This window comes from Odocoileus virginianus, chromosome 6, assembly GCF_023699985.2.
Source record: "Odocoileus virginianus isolate 20LAN1187 ecotype Illinois chromosome 6, Ovbor_1.2, whole genome shotgun sequence".
NCBI lineage: Eukaryota > Metazoa > Chordata > Mammalia > Artiodactyla > Cervidae > Odocoileus > Odocoileus virginianus.
Window position 1 is genome coordinate 69371330 of NC_069679.1, and position 12255 is coordinate 69383584.

Below are 12255 nucleotides of genomic sequence, written 5' to 3' on the forward strand. Positions count from 1 at the left end.
GCTTTGACTAGATGTACCTTTGTCAGCAAAGTAACGTCTCTGTTTTTTAATATGCTGTCTAGATTGGTCATAGCTTTTCTTCCAAGGAGTAGGCGTCTTTTAATTTCATGACTGTAGTCACTATCTGCAGTGATTTTGGAGCCCCCAAAAATAAAGTCTCTCACTGTTTCCACTGTTTACCCATCTTTTTGCCATCAAGTAATGGGACCAGATGCTATGATCTTAGTTTTTTGAGTGTTGAGTTTTAAGCCAGGTTTTTCCTCTCCTCTTTCACTTGCATTAAGAGGCTCTTTAGTTCTTCTTAGATTTCTGCCATAAGGGTGGTGTCATCTGCATATCTGAGGTTATTGATATTTCTCCCTGCAATCTTGATTCCAGCTTGTACTTCATCCAGCCTGACATTTTGCATGATGTACTCTGCATCTAAGTTAAATAAACAGGGTGACCATATACAGCCTTGACATACTCCTTTCCCAATTTGGAACCAGTCTTTTGTTCCATGTCCATTCTAACTGTTGCTTCTTGACCTGCATATAGGTTTTGCAGCAAGCAGGTAAGTTGGTTTGGTATTCCCATCTCTTGAAGGATTTTCCACAGTTTGTTGTGATCCACACAGTCTAAGGCTTTAGCATAGTCAATGAAGCAGAAATAGATATTTTCCCAGAATTCTCTTGCCTTTTCCATGATCCAATGGATGTTGGCAATTTGATCTCTGGTTCCTCCACCTTTTCTAAATCCAGCTTGAACATCTGGAAGTTCTCAGTTTACATACTGCTGAAGCTTAACCGGAAGGATTTTGAGCGTTACCTTGTTAGCTCAAGTGAAATTTCACTTTGCGAAATTTATGCAATTTGTATAATTGCAATGTGAAATGAGTGCAATTGTATAGTAGTTGGAATATTCTTTGGCATAGCCCTTCTTTGCAATTGGAATGAAAACTGACCTTTTCCAGTCCTGTGAGTTTTCCAGATTTGCTGGCATATTGAGTGCTGCACTTTAACAGCATTATCTTTTAGGATTTGAAATAGCTCAGCTGGAATTCCATCACCTCCACTAGCTTTGTTTGTAGTGATGCTTCCTAAGGCCCACTTGACTTCACATTTCAGGATGTCTGGCTCTAGGTGAGTGCACACCATTCTGGTTATGTAAGCAGATAAAATCTTTTTGTACAGTTCTTCTATGTATTCTTGCCAGCTGTTTTTAATCTTTTCTGCTTCTGTTAGGTCCATACCATTTCTGTCCTTTATTGTGCCCAACTTTGCATGAAATGTTCCCTTTGTATCTCTAATTTTCTTGACAAGATCTCTAGTCTCCCCCCATTCTATTGTTTTCCTGTATTTCTTTGCATTGTTCACTTAAAAAGGCTTTCTCACTTATCCCTGCTATTCTTTGGAACTCTGCATTCAGATGGGTTTATCTTTCCTTTTCCCTTTTGCCTTTTCACTTCTCTTCTTTACTCAGCTATTTGTAAGGCCTCCTCAGACAACCATTTTGCCTTTTTGCATTTCTTTTTCTTGGGGATGGTTTGATCACTGCCTCCTGGACAATGTTACAAACCTCAGTCCATAGTTCATTGGCACTCTGTCTATCGGATCTAATCCTTTGAATCTATTTCTCACTTCCACGGTATAATAATAAAGGGATTTGATTTAGGTCATACCTGAATGTTCTAGTGGTTTTCCCTATTTTCTTCAATTTAAGTCTGAATGTTGCAATAAGTAGTTCATCACAGTCAGTTCCCTGTTTTGTTTTTGCTGACTGTATAGAGCTTCTCCATCTTTGGATGAAAAGAATATAATCAATCAGATTTCAGTATTGACCATATGGTGATGTCCATATGTAGAGTTGTTTCTTGTGTTGTTGCAAGAAGGTGTTTGCTGTGACCAGTACGTTCTCTTGGCAAAACTATTAGCCTTTGCCCGCCTTCATTTTTCAGCCCAAGGCCAAACTTGCCTGTTACTCCAGATATCTCTTGACTTTTAATTTGCATTCCAGTCCCCTATGATGAAAAGGACCTCCTTTTTCGGTGTTAGTTCTAGAAGGTCTTGTAGGTCTTCATAGAGCCATTCAACTTCAGCTTCTTCAGCTTTAGTGGTTGGGACATAGACTTGGATTACTGTGATATTTAATGGTTTGCCTTGGAAATGAACTGAGATCATTCTGTCATTTTTGAGATTGCATCCAAGAACTGCATTTCAGAGTCTTGTGTTGACTATGAGGGCTACTCCATTTCTTCTAAGGGGTTCTTGCCCCCAATAGTAGATATAATGGTCATCTGAATTAAATTTGCCCATTCCTTTCCATTTTAGTTCACTGATTCCTAAAATGTCGATGTTCAATCTTGCCATCTCCTGTTTTGACAATATTTCAACATAAATCAACATGCCTTAAAATAACTTTCGGATAACAGGACAAATCATGAGAGATATTAGAAAATATTTCAACTGCATGAAAATAAACTTACTACATGTCAAATTTATATATTTATTCAAATAAAATATGTAATATGCAATTACTATAGAATATTACCTATTCTAGGATCTCACATAGATTTCAATAGTATGCATTCTTTTGAGAATTGCTTCTTTCACTCAGTATATTTTCGGAGATTCATCCATGGTACCTATTCATGAAGTCTTGATAGTATTGGTGTAAGAAAAGATATATAGATCAATGGGACAGAATAGGGAGTCCAGAAAGAGTTTTTCTTGCTTTGTTTTCATGATAGTTCATTATTAATGTGTAGAAAAGCAACAGATTTCTGTATATTAATCTTGTATCCTACAACTCTATTGGACAATCATTTTTTGCTGGAGACCTCAAAATTTTCTCCATGTATTACCACATCATCTGTAAATAGTAACAGGTTACTCTTTCTTGGATAACATTTATTTCTTTTTCTCATCTGACTGCTATGGCAAGGACTTGCAATGATGTGTTAAATATAAATGGTTAGAGTGGGTATCACTGTCTTGTTCCTGATTTTAGAGAAAAAGTTTCAACATTGAGTATGACGTTAGCGTGGGTCTGTCATAATGGCCTTTATTATGTTGAGATACGTTCCTTTTATACCCACTTGGATGAAATTTTTTATCCTGAATGAGGTTGTCAAATTTTGTCAAATGCTTTTTCTGTGTCTGTGGTGATGATTATGTGCTTTTTATCCTTCCTTTTGTTAATGTGGTATATGACATTGATTTTTTTCAAATGTTGAATCATCCTCACATCTCTGGAAGAAATCCTACCTGATCATGGTATTTAATCCTTTATACATATTATTGAATTTTATTTTTTTAACTTTATTTACACATTTTCAATTAAAATAGAATAGGCATAAACCCAAGAGGGGGAAAAAAATCAGGATGATGTACCGCTGTCATTCTGTGAGCAGGGAGGAGGCAGGAAATGGAACAGATGAGCAGAACAATGTTGAGACTGTCCCAGGGCAGCTAGGCTACACGTGTAAATGCTTCAATCAAGTCTTAGCCCACTTAATCTACACATGAAAAAAGGAGTCAAGGTTCATCCTATTTAGTTCAAGAATTTTTACGCTGAATATATAGTGCTTCATTTCTCAGAAAGTGATACTTTTATAACGAAGAAGTTCCCATTACAAAAGGACTGCTGCTGCTGCTGCTGCTAAGTCGCTTCAGTTGTGTCCGACTCTGTGCGACCCCATAGACAGCAGCCCACCAGGCTCCCCCATCCCTGGGATTCTCCAGGCAAGAACACTGGAGTGGGGTGCCATTTCCTTCTCCAATATAGGAAAGGAAAAGTGAAAGTGAAATCGCTCAGTTGTGTCCGACTCTTAGCAACCCCATAGACTGCAGCCTAGCAGGCTCCTCTCTCCATGGGATTTTCCAGGCGAGAGTACTGGAGTGGGTCGCCAGCATCTTCTCCGTCACAAGGACTAGAAAACGTCAAATGTAAGTAGATAGCTGTGCTAGCTCAGGATGTACCATCAGACTGTGCAGCTTGTGTACATCTCATTTGAATGCAGAACTGCATCTGGTTTTAGAAAGTCAGCAATCATTACATCTTGACTTTTATTCTAGATGCTTAACTTAGTTAAGGTGACAGTTCAAGTGCATTAAGTAGTTAAAATGTAATGACAATCGATACAGTCTCTTACAGCTACACACATTGTCTAATAATGCTTACATGGAATGAAACCAGTATTACTTAATTGGTGTGTGACACACACAGAAATGAAGAAAACTAATTCTAAATGTACTACAGTGACACAGTAAAAATTCAAATACTCCACAGAACTAAAGTGATCCGATAGCACTGCTTGATACCCAGGATGAAGGTGATGGGTCTAACACAGAGCTGAGCCTGTATCAGTCATCCCACTCACAAAGCTTGTGAAAAAATCAGTTTGGTTCAGTTCAATTGCTTAGTCATGTCCGACTCTTTGCGACCCCACGGACTGTACCATGCTAGGCTTCCTTGGCCATCACCAACTCCTGGAGCTCACTCAAACTCATGTCCATCCAGTCGGTGATGCCATCCACCCATCTCATCCTCTGTCGTCCCCTTCTCCTCATGTCTTGATTCTTTCCCAGCATCACGGTCTTTTCCAATCAGTCAGTTCTTCACATCAGGTGGCCAAAGTATTGGAGCTTCAGCGTCAGTCCTTCCAATGAATATTCAGGACTGATTTCCTTTAGGGTTGACTGGTTTGATCTTGCAGTCCAAGGAACTCGCAAGAGTCTTCTCCAACACCACAGTTCAAAAGCATCAGTTTTCTTTCTTTACAGTCTAACTCTCACATCCATACATGACCACTGGAAAAACCATAGCTTTGACTAGATGGACCTTTGTTGGCAAAATAATGTCTCTGCTTTTTAATATGCTGTCTAGGTTGGTCATAGCTTTTCTTCCAAGGAGCAAGCATCTTTTAATTTCATGGCTGCAATCACCATCTGCAGTTATTTTGGAGCCCAGTGATGTTGATCCTGCGATCAGGTTCCCAGGAAAGCATCAGGTTCCCAGGAAAGAAACTGGTCTGTGAAAGTCTTTTCAACTGTAAAATCAGGATAAGATTACAACTATCTTGATGTCTGAACAAGATACCTGATCAAACAGTAAGATTCCCAGCCCTACTATAAGACATGAAGGTCCTCACACAAATGCTCACTGGCTCCTGGAAGGCTTCATGTGCATAATATAAAGGTGAGTTGCTGAAGGCTTACAGGAGAACTTCTGGGAAGTTTCCATTGTGCCCTGAATTCTAAACCTCAAGAATGGTGTGATCCATCAAGCTTTTCATTATGCTTGGAGGAATGGTGTGATCCATCAAGTTTTTCATTATGCTTGGCACCATCTGTTTAATAATGTGTCCAAAGATAAAAGCAGACATGATTATTACAGTAACTATATTTAACTATACTTCCAGCTGTGGAGAGTACATCTGCGATTTTAGAGTCCTTCAGTCAATGATGTTCTGTCCATTGACAGAACATTGTCCATTGTTGTGTTCTGTGAGAAGACCATTTCTAGCTGCAGAACTATCTTTCACAATGGACGTGATTTTTCCGTTTTTTAAAGACAAAGTCGACAAGTCCAGTACTATCCTTATTCAAGGTAGTTGTCTGTTGAAAGGGCCTGTCACGAATGGTCATGGTGATCTTCTCCCCAAAAGCCTGTTTGAGCACCCTGAGTGCCTGATCTGAGCTCCAGCCTGCACAGTTCTCCTTTGATCTGAAGCACCTGGTTCCCAAACCACAGAGCAACAGGAAGGACCAAGACTAGGCCTGGACGAGCTGAACAAATGCACCATTGTCTATGGATTTCAGCCTGAGCCCGATTTCTTTTTCTGTCCTAATCCTTACACAAGATGACTTCCCAGATTCCTTACTTAATCTCTGCTCTGCAGATTCCCATGTCACCAACAGTGACTGGAAGTTCATGCCAACCAACTGCCCATGACTTGGTGCTCCAGGAACCATGGCCCTATTTTCATGTATTTCTTCTTCATTTAAACTCAGGCCCATTACTGAGAGAACTCTGGATATAATTTAGGACAGAGATTTCCATCTGGAGAGACAGGAGCAGAGGCTTCGGATAAAATCGCTGGGTTGGCAGGGTTCACAGAAAAGGCAGCCTGAGCCTGAATCATCTTGTCTACCTTCAGGTCTTCAGGAGAGAGGTACAGAGACATTTGTGCAGGATTCTGTGAGCCTGTTGAGACCCACTAACTGCCGCTGCCGCCGCTGCTGCCAATTACTGGCTCAGACTTCTGAGACCCCCAGTTTGCTAGTATTTTCTTGAGGATTTTTGCATCTATATTCATCAGAGATATTGGCCTGTAATATTCTTTTTCTGTAGTGCCTTTGATTTTGGTGTCACAGTAATGGTGGCCTCATAGAATAAATCTGGAACTCTTCAATCTTTAATTTTTGGGAATAGTTTGAGAAGGATAGGTGATAATTCTTTGTTTGGTAGAATTCCCCTGGGAAGGCTTCAAGTGTTGGACTTTTGTTTGCTGGGAGTTTTTGGATTACTAGTTCAATTTTACTACCAGTGATCAGTCTGTTCAGATTATCTTTTTCTTCCTGATTCTTTCTTGGAATAGTGTAGAAATTTAATATCTAGAAATTTATCCATGTCTTCTTAGGTTGTCAATTTTTTGGCATATATCTGTTCATAATATTCTCTTATGATTGAGTTTCTGTGATACTGTCTTAATTTATCAACCTGCATTTTTAATTTTGCTTATTTGGGTCCTTTATCTTTTTTTCTTTTCATTAAAGGCTTATCAATTTTCTTTTTCTTTTCAAAAATCTAGCTCTTTGTGTCATTGGTCTTTTCTATTAGTGGTTTGTTTGTTTTGGCCTTTGTTTTATTTCCTCTCTGATCTCTATTATTTCCTTCCTTTTGCTGACACTAGGCCTTGTTTGTTCTCTTCTAATTCCTTCGGATGATCAATTAGGATGGTTATTTGTGATTTTTCTTGTTTGTTGTGGTAGGCCTATATCACTACAAACATCCCTGATCAAATGGCTTTCACTACATCCCATACACTGTTGAAAGTTCTAGTTTTATTTTCATTTTTCTTGAGGTATTTTCTGAGTTTCTATTTAATTTCTTCATTGATGCATTGTGTTTTTAGTAGTGTGTTTATTTAGTTCTGATGTGTTTGTGTTTTCCCCATTTTTCTTTCTGTAATTAATTTCTTGTTTCATACCATTGTGCTGGGGAAAAGGCCTGATATAATTTCTATCCTCTTAAACTTGAGGTTTGTTGTCTTGTATGTGATCTATTCTGAAGAATCTTCTATATGCACTTGAAAAGAATACATTCTGCTGATTTAGGATGGAATTTCCTGTGTGTGTGTGTGTGTGTGTGTGTGTGTGTGTGTGTATGTGTGTGTATACACATACACATGTATATATTAAGTACAACTGGTCTAATGTGTCATTTAAGGCCACTGTTTCCTTATTAATTTTCTGTCTGGATGATCTGTTCCTTGATTTAAAGGGGGTGGTTAAAGTCCCTTACTATTAATGTACTATTGTCAATTTCTCCACTTATGTCTTTGAATGTTTGCTTTATATATTTGGGTGCTCACATTTAGTTGCACATATGTTAACAAATGTTATATCCTCTTCTTGTATTGATTTATCATTATATAATGCTATTCTTTGTCTTTTATTATAGACTTTGTTTTAAAGTCAACTTTGTCTGATATGGATATTACCCCAGGTTTCTTTTCATCTCCATTTGCATGAAATAGCTTTTTCCATCTCCTCACATTTAGTCTGTGTCTTTAGATCTGAGGTGTTTCTCCTGTAGGCAGAGTATAGATGGGTCTTTTTTTTCTTTTAATCCAATTAGCCAACCTATGTCCTTTTTTAAAGATTTACTTATTTGGAGCTGTGCTGAGTTTTCACTGCTCTGCATGGGATTCCTCTAGTTTCAGTGAGCAGGAGCTACACTCGAGTTGCGGTGTGTGAACTTCTCATTGTGGTGGCTTCTCTTGTTGTGGAGCTTGGGCTTTAGGCGTGTGGGCTTCAGTAGTTCTGGCATATGGACTCAGTAGTTGTGGCTCATGGGCCCTAGAACACTGACTTTGTAATTGTGGTGCACAGGATTAGTTGTTCCGTGGCAAGTGGGATCTTTCTGAACCAGGGATTGAACGTGTGTCCCCTGCATTAGCAGGTAGCTTCTTAACTACTGGGCTACCAGGGAAGCCCAACCCTATGTCTTTTGATTGAAGCATTTAATCCATTGACATTTAAAGTGATTACTGATAGGTATGTACATGCCATTTTGTTCTTAATGGTTGTTTTTGTAGTTTTTCTTTGTTCTTTTTTTCTTGTCACTTGATTTTCTTTAGTAATAAACTTGTGTTTCTTTCTCTTTAGTTTTACATATCTATGGTGTATAGATTTGGGATTTTTTTTTCCAATGAAGTACAATTGATTTATAATGCTGTATTAGTTTGTATTATAAAGTGATTCGGATACACACACACACACACACATATACACACCCAGGGAAGATCTCCTGGAGAAGGGCATGGCAACCCACTCCAGTATTCTTGCCTGGAAAATCCCACAGACAGAAGAGCCTGGCAGGTTACAGTCCACTGGGTCACTGTCAGGGGACATTTAACTTTAAGGAATCCAATATGTTGCATTTTTCTTCCTTTGTGTGCCATTTCTCAAGGATTCTCTGTACATTATCAGTTCCTATTCCAGGAACGAGTTAAGCTGCACTCAGCTCTCAGGACTGAGATCATGAGAAACGGTATCTGCTTGGATTCCTTTCAGTAACTCCCTTCAGGGACTCTTTTCTCTGTCAGCGACCTTGTATGTATTAGACTATCCATATTGTGACTATTGATAAAATTTCATCCTGTGTAATAGCTGAATAATCATCTTACTAAAGATATATAAGCCTGCATTTCTGCTAATAAGTTACCTTTGCTCCATCAGAGCTTGGGTCCCCGTGTCTTTCTCTCTCTCTCTCTTTCTCTCTCTCTCACACACACACACACACACACACACACACACACACACACACACCCTCTGGCTAATTCTCTGGAGCATAGAACCCCGCCGAGCTCATTCTCCTGCCCCGGCTTTCAAGACCCCTTGAGAGGGCACCTTGTGCCTTCGTGAGCAGTGCAAGCCCTGTTCTAGGGTTTTATTGGTTCTCTGCATAAACCAGAAAATATTAGCTTCTTTCTCTCTTTCATTTTCTTATCGTCTGCTCTGGACCGCCAGGTCCCGGTCTATTAAAGGACCGCAACAAGTGGCACCCAGAACAGGCATCGGGTAAACGTGACATTTCAGACAGAATGACTCAGGGTCTATTGAGGTTGGTAAGTACTAAGACATGGGTCAAACAGCTGAAAAGCCCCATCATTTCTCTGCTCACCATTTGTTTAGCAGCAAACTATGAGATCTCTGTCCATCTGGATCTATATGTATGTCTCAATGTATGTCTTTGTCTCTAGATAATATTGCTGAGGTTAATTTATGAATGAGCTAAACAACAGTTCATGGTTTCTGAAAGAAAGTAAGATGTATGTTTTCAGGAAAAAGGGTATAAGAAATGGAATTACACTTTATTAAGAGAAAAAGGAAGTATGGCTTATAGATGGCTATTCTATAAATAGACAAATAAAATGATGAATACAGAAAGTGTAAAAAAGGTTTGTGGCAAGTAAAAGAGAGTTTTATGCATTATACAAGTTTCTTAAGACTTATGACTTTACTAATAACTGCTAGCTATGCTATATTATTTTCTATGTCACTTGTTTCAGAAGATTATTTCTTACATTAACAAATGTGTGGCTGAGCCTATGATTTAATGCTGATATACAGTTCCATATAATATCAATGATTGTAATAATGTAACTCTAGATATGAGAAGAAGCAACAAGAGGGTATATTTTCCTGGACTAAGAGGCTAATAAGACAGTGGTCCAGAGAATTTTGCTACTTGCAAGGCCTGGTCCAATAACCGCACGCTGAGTGGCCTATCAGTGGAATCTTCCCTAGGCCTGGGAATGAGCCTTCCCAGCACCATGAGACACAATGGCCATCAAATGCCCCCCAGACATGGTCAAATATATGGCTATGAAGGGACCCTGCTGACTGGAAGTTGGTACTTGCCAGCTGCCTCTACAAAGATTACACCATGACCACTGCAAGCTGCTGACCTTCAACACCCCCTGAAAGGAGCTCAGGGTAGGAAATCAAAAATAAGGCACTCTATGCTCTGTGAAAAACCCAGAAGAACTGGCCTTCAGACAGTCAGATGTTTTCAGATAAAGATTTTATGAATCCAAATTCTTTCATCTTCTCATACCTAGAAAAACTCTAATGTCATGAACCAATGTCTGGTCCTAATTCTCCTGGTAGCCCCCGAACAGCTTTTCTACTTCTATTAATCTTTGGGCCATGTACCTTTAACTTCCTTGTTAAGTTTGTTTCTTCCAGAATACAACAAATATCCAAATGGTAATATGACAAGAATATTCCCTGACCAACACCTAGACAATGCTGAAACAAGTCACCTTATCATTCCATGGACTCTCATCTCCCTCTGTTAATGCACCCTGACAGAGAGCAGGCAAAGGGAACCCAAAACCCCACGATGCCACTGTACAGCCTGAAGAAGCCAGAGCGGTCATCGCCCCTTTTCCCCTGAGACTGGGTTCCCAAGTGCCTGAGAAAGAAAATAGGTAGACAGTTAGACATGAGCACAGTATCAAAAGGGACCAAAATCCAAAATCAGGATTTCCAAAATCAGAAAAATTAATGTTTATGGCTAATCATACAATTGTCAATTGGGGACCCCATGATATATGGCTATCTAACTGCTCAGATGATATTAACAATACTATATATGATTATGTTACTCAAGTAGCATAGAAGATTACTAACAGTTCAATGAAACACTTCCATGAAAAGAACTCCTTGGCTGGCTTGATGGTGAAATGGCGCCTTCTCGCCCTCAAATCGTCCTCAATAAACGAATCAGGCCTAACCAATGAAACATCTGAAAACATGATGCAAATACTGAAAAACTTGAAAAGTGGACTGGATATTTCACAGACACCAATTGTAGTCATAGTAACTATTTATTTCATTATAATCAGTCATATTTCATACAAGCTTGTGTTCCCCTTCCTTACAATTATATTCGTTGTTTACCATTGCCTTTATGCAAAAATTATTAAACTAAACAAACTCAATTGGTCAAGACCCTTTTTACAAATATAATTTAAAAAAGGGGGAATTGTCAGGGGACATTTAACTTTAAGGGATCCAATATGTTGCATTTTTCTTCCTTTGTGTGCCATTTCTCAAGGATTCTCTGTACATTATCAGTTCCTATTCCAGGAAAGAGTAAAGCTGCACTCAGTTCTCAGGACTGAGATCATGAGAAACAGTATCTGCTTGGATTCCTTTCAGTAACTCCCTTCAGGGACTCTTCTGTGTCAGTGACCTTGTACGTATTAGACTATCCATATTGTGACTATTGATAAAACTTCATCCTGTGTAATAGCTGAATAATCATCTTATTAAAGGTATATAAGCCTGCATTTCTGCTAATAAAATACCTTTTCTCCATCAGAGCTTGGGTCCCCGTGTCTTTCTTTCTCTTTCGCTCTCTCTCTCTCACCCTCCAGCTAATTCTCTGGAGCGTAGAAACCTGCCGAGCTCATTCTCCTGCCCCGGCTTTCAAGACCCACCTTGAGAGGGCGCCCTGTGCCTTCGTGAGCAGTGCAAGCCCTGTTCTAGGGTTTTATTGGTTCTCTGCGTAAACCAGGGAATATTAGCTTCTTTCTCTCTTTCACTTTCTTATTGTCGACTCCGGACCACCAGGTCCTGGTCCATTAAAGGACCGCAACAGGTCGCAAAGACTTGGACATAACTAAAGTGACTTAACAACAAAGGGGAAGTACAATGAGTAACCCATGAAGGTGTGTACTACATTCCAAAAGAACTATTTGAGTTTTCTAATTTATAGAAGCAGACATCAAGCCAACATGTGTGAGAATGAGCACTGAGTACGCAGGATAATGGTAGAGGGATCATAAAGTTGGACTGATCTGAATTTATTGATATGAGCTCACTAAGCTGAGAGTCTGCTTTTAATGTTGCAGGTTGGGGTGTCAAAAAGGGCTCTAACAATTTGTTAGTTGGTTCTCTGAAACATGGACCAAAAGAAGGCCTACTGTGAGCCAACTGGAAATGCCCAACGTCTTTTGGTTTAACGCAGAAGGGATTC

At 39.3% G+C, this 12255-nt stretch overlaps 1 pseudogene; it reads right to left on the minus strand.

The window, feature by feature from the left end:
• Window positions 1–4403: 4403 nt before the first annotated feature.
• LOC139035675 (syntenin-1-like) lies at window positions 4404–8749 on the minus strand (annotated as a pseudogene).
• Between the last annotated feature and the right edge of the window lie 3506 nt (window positions 8750–12255).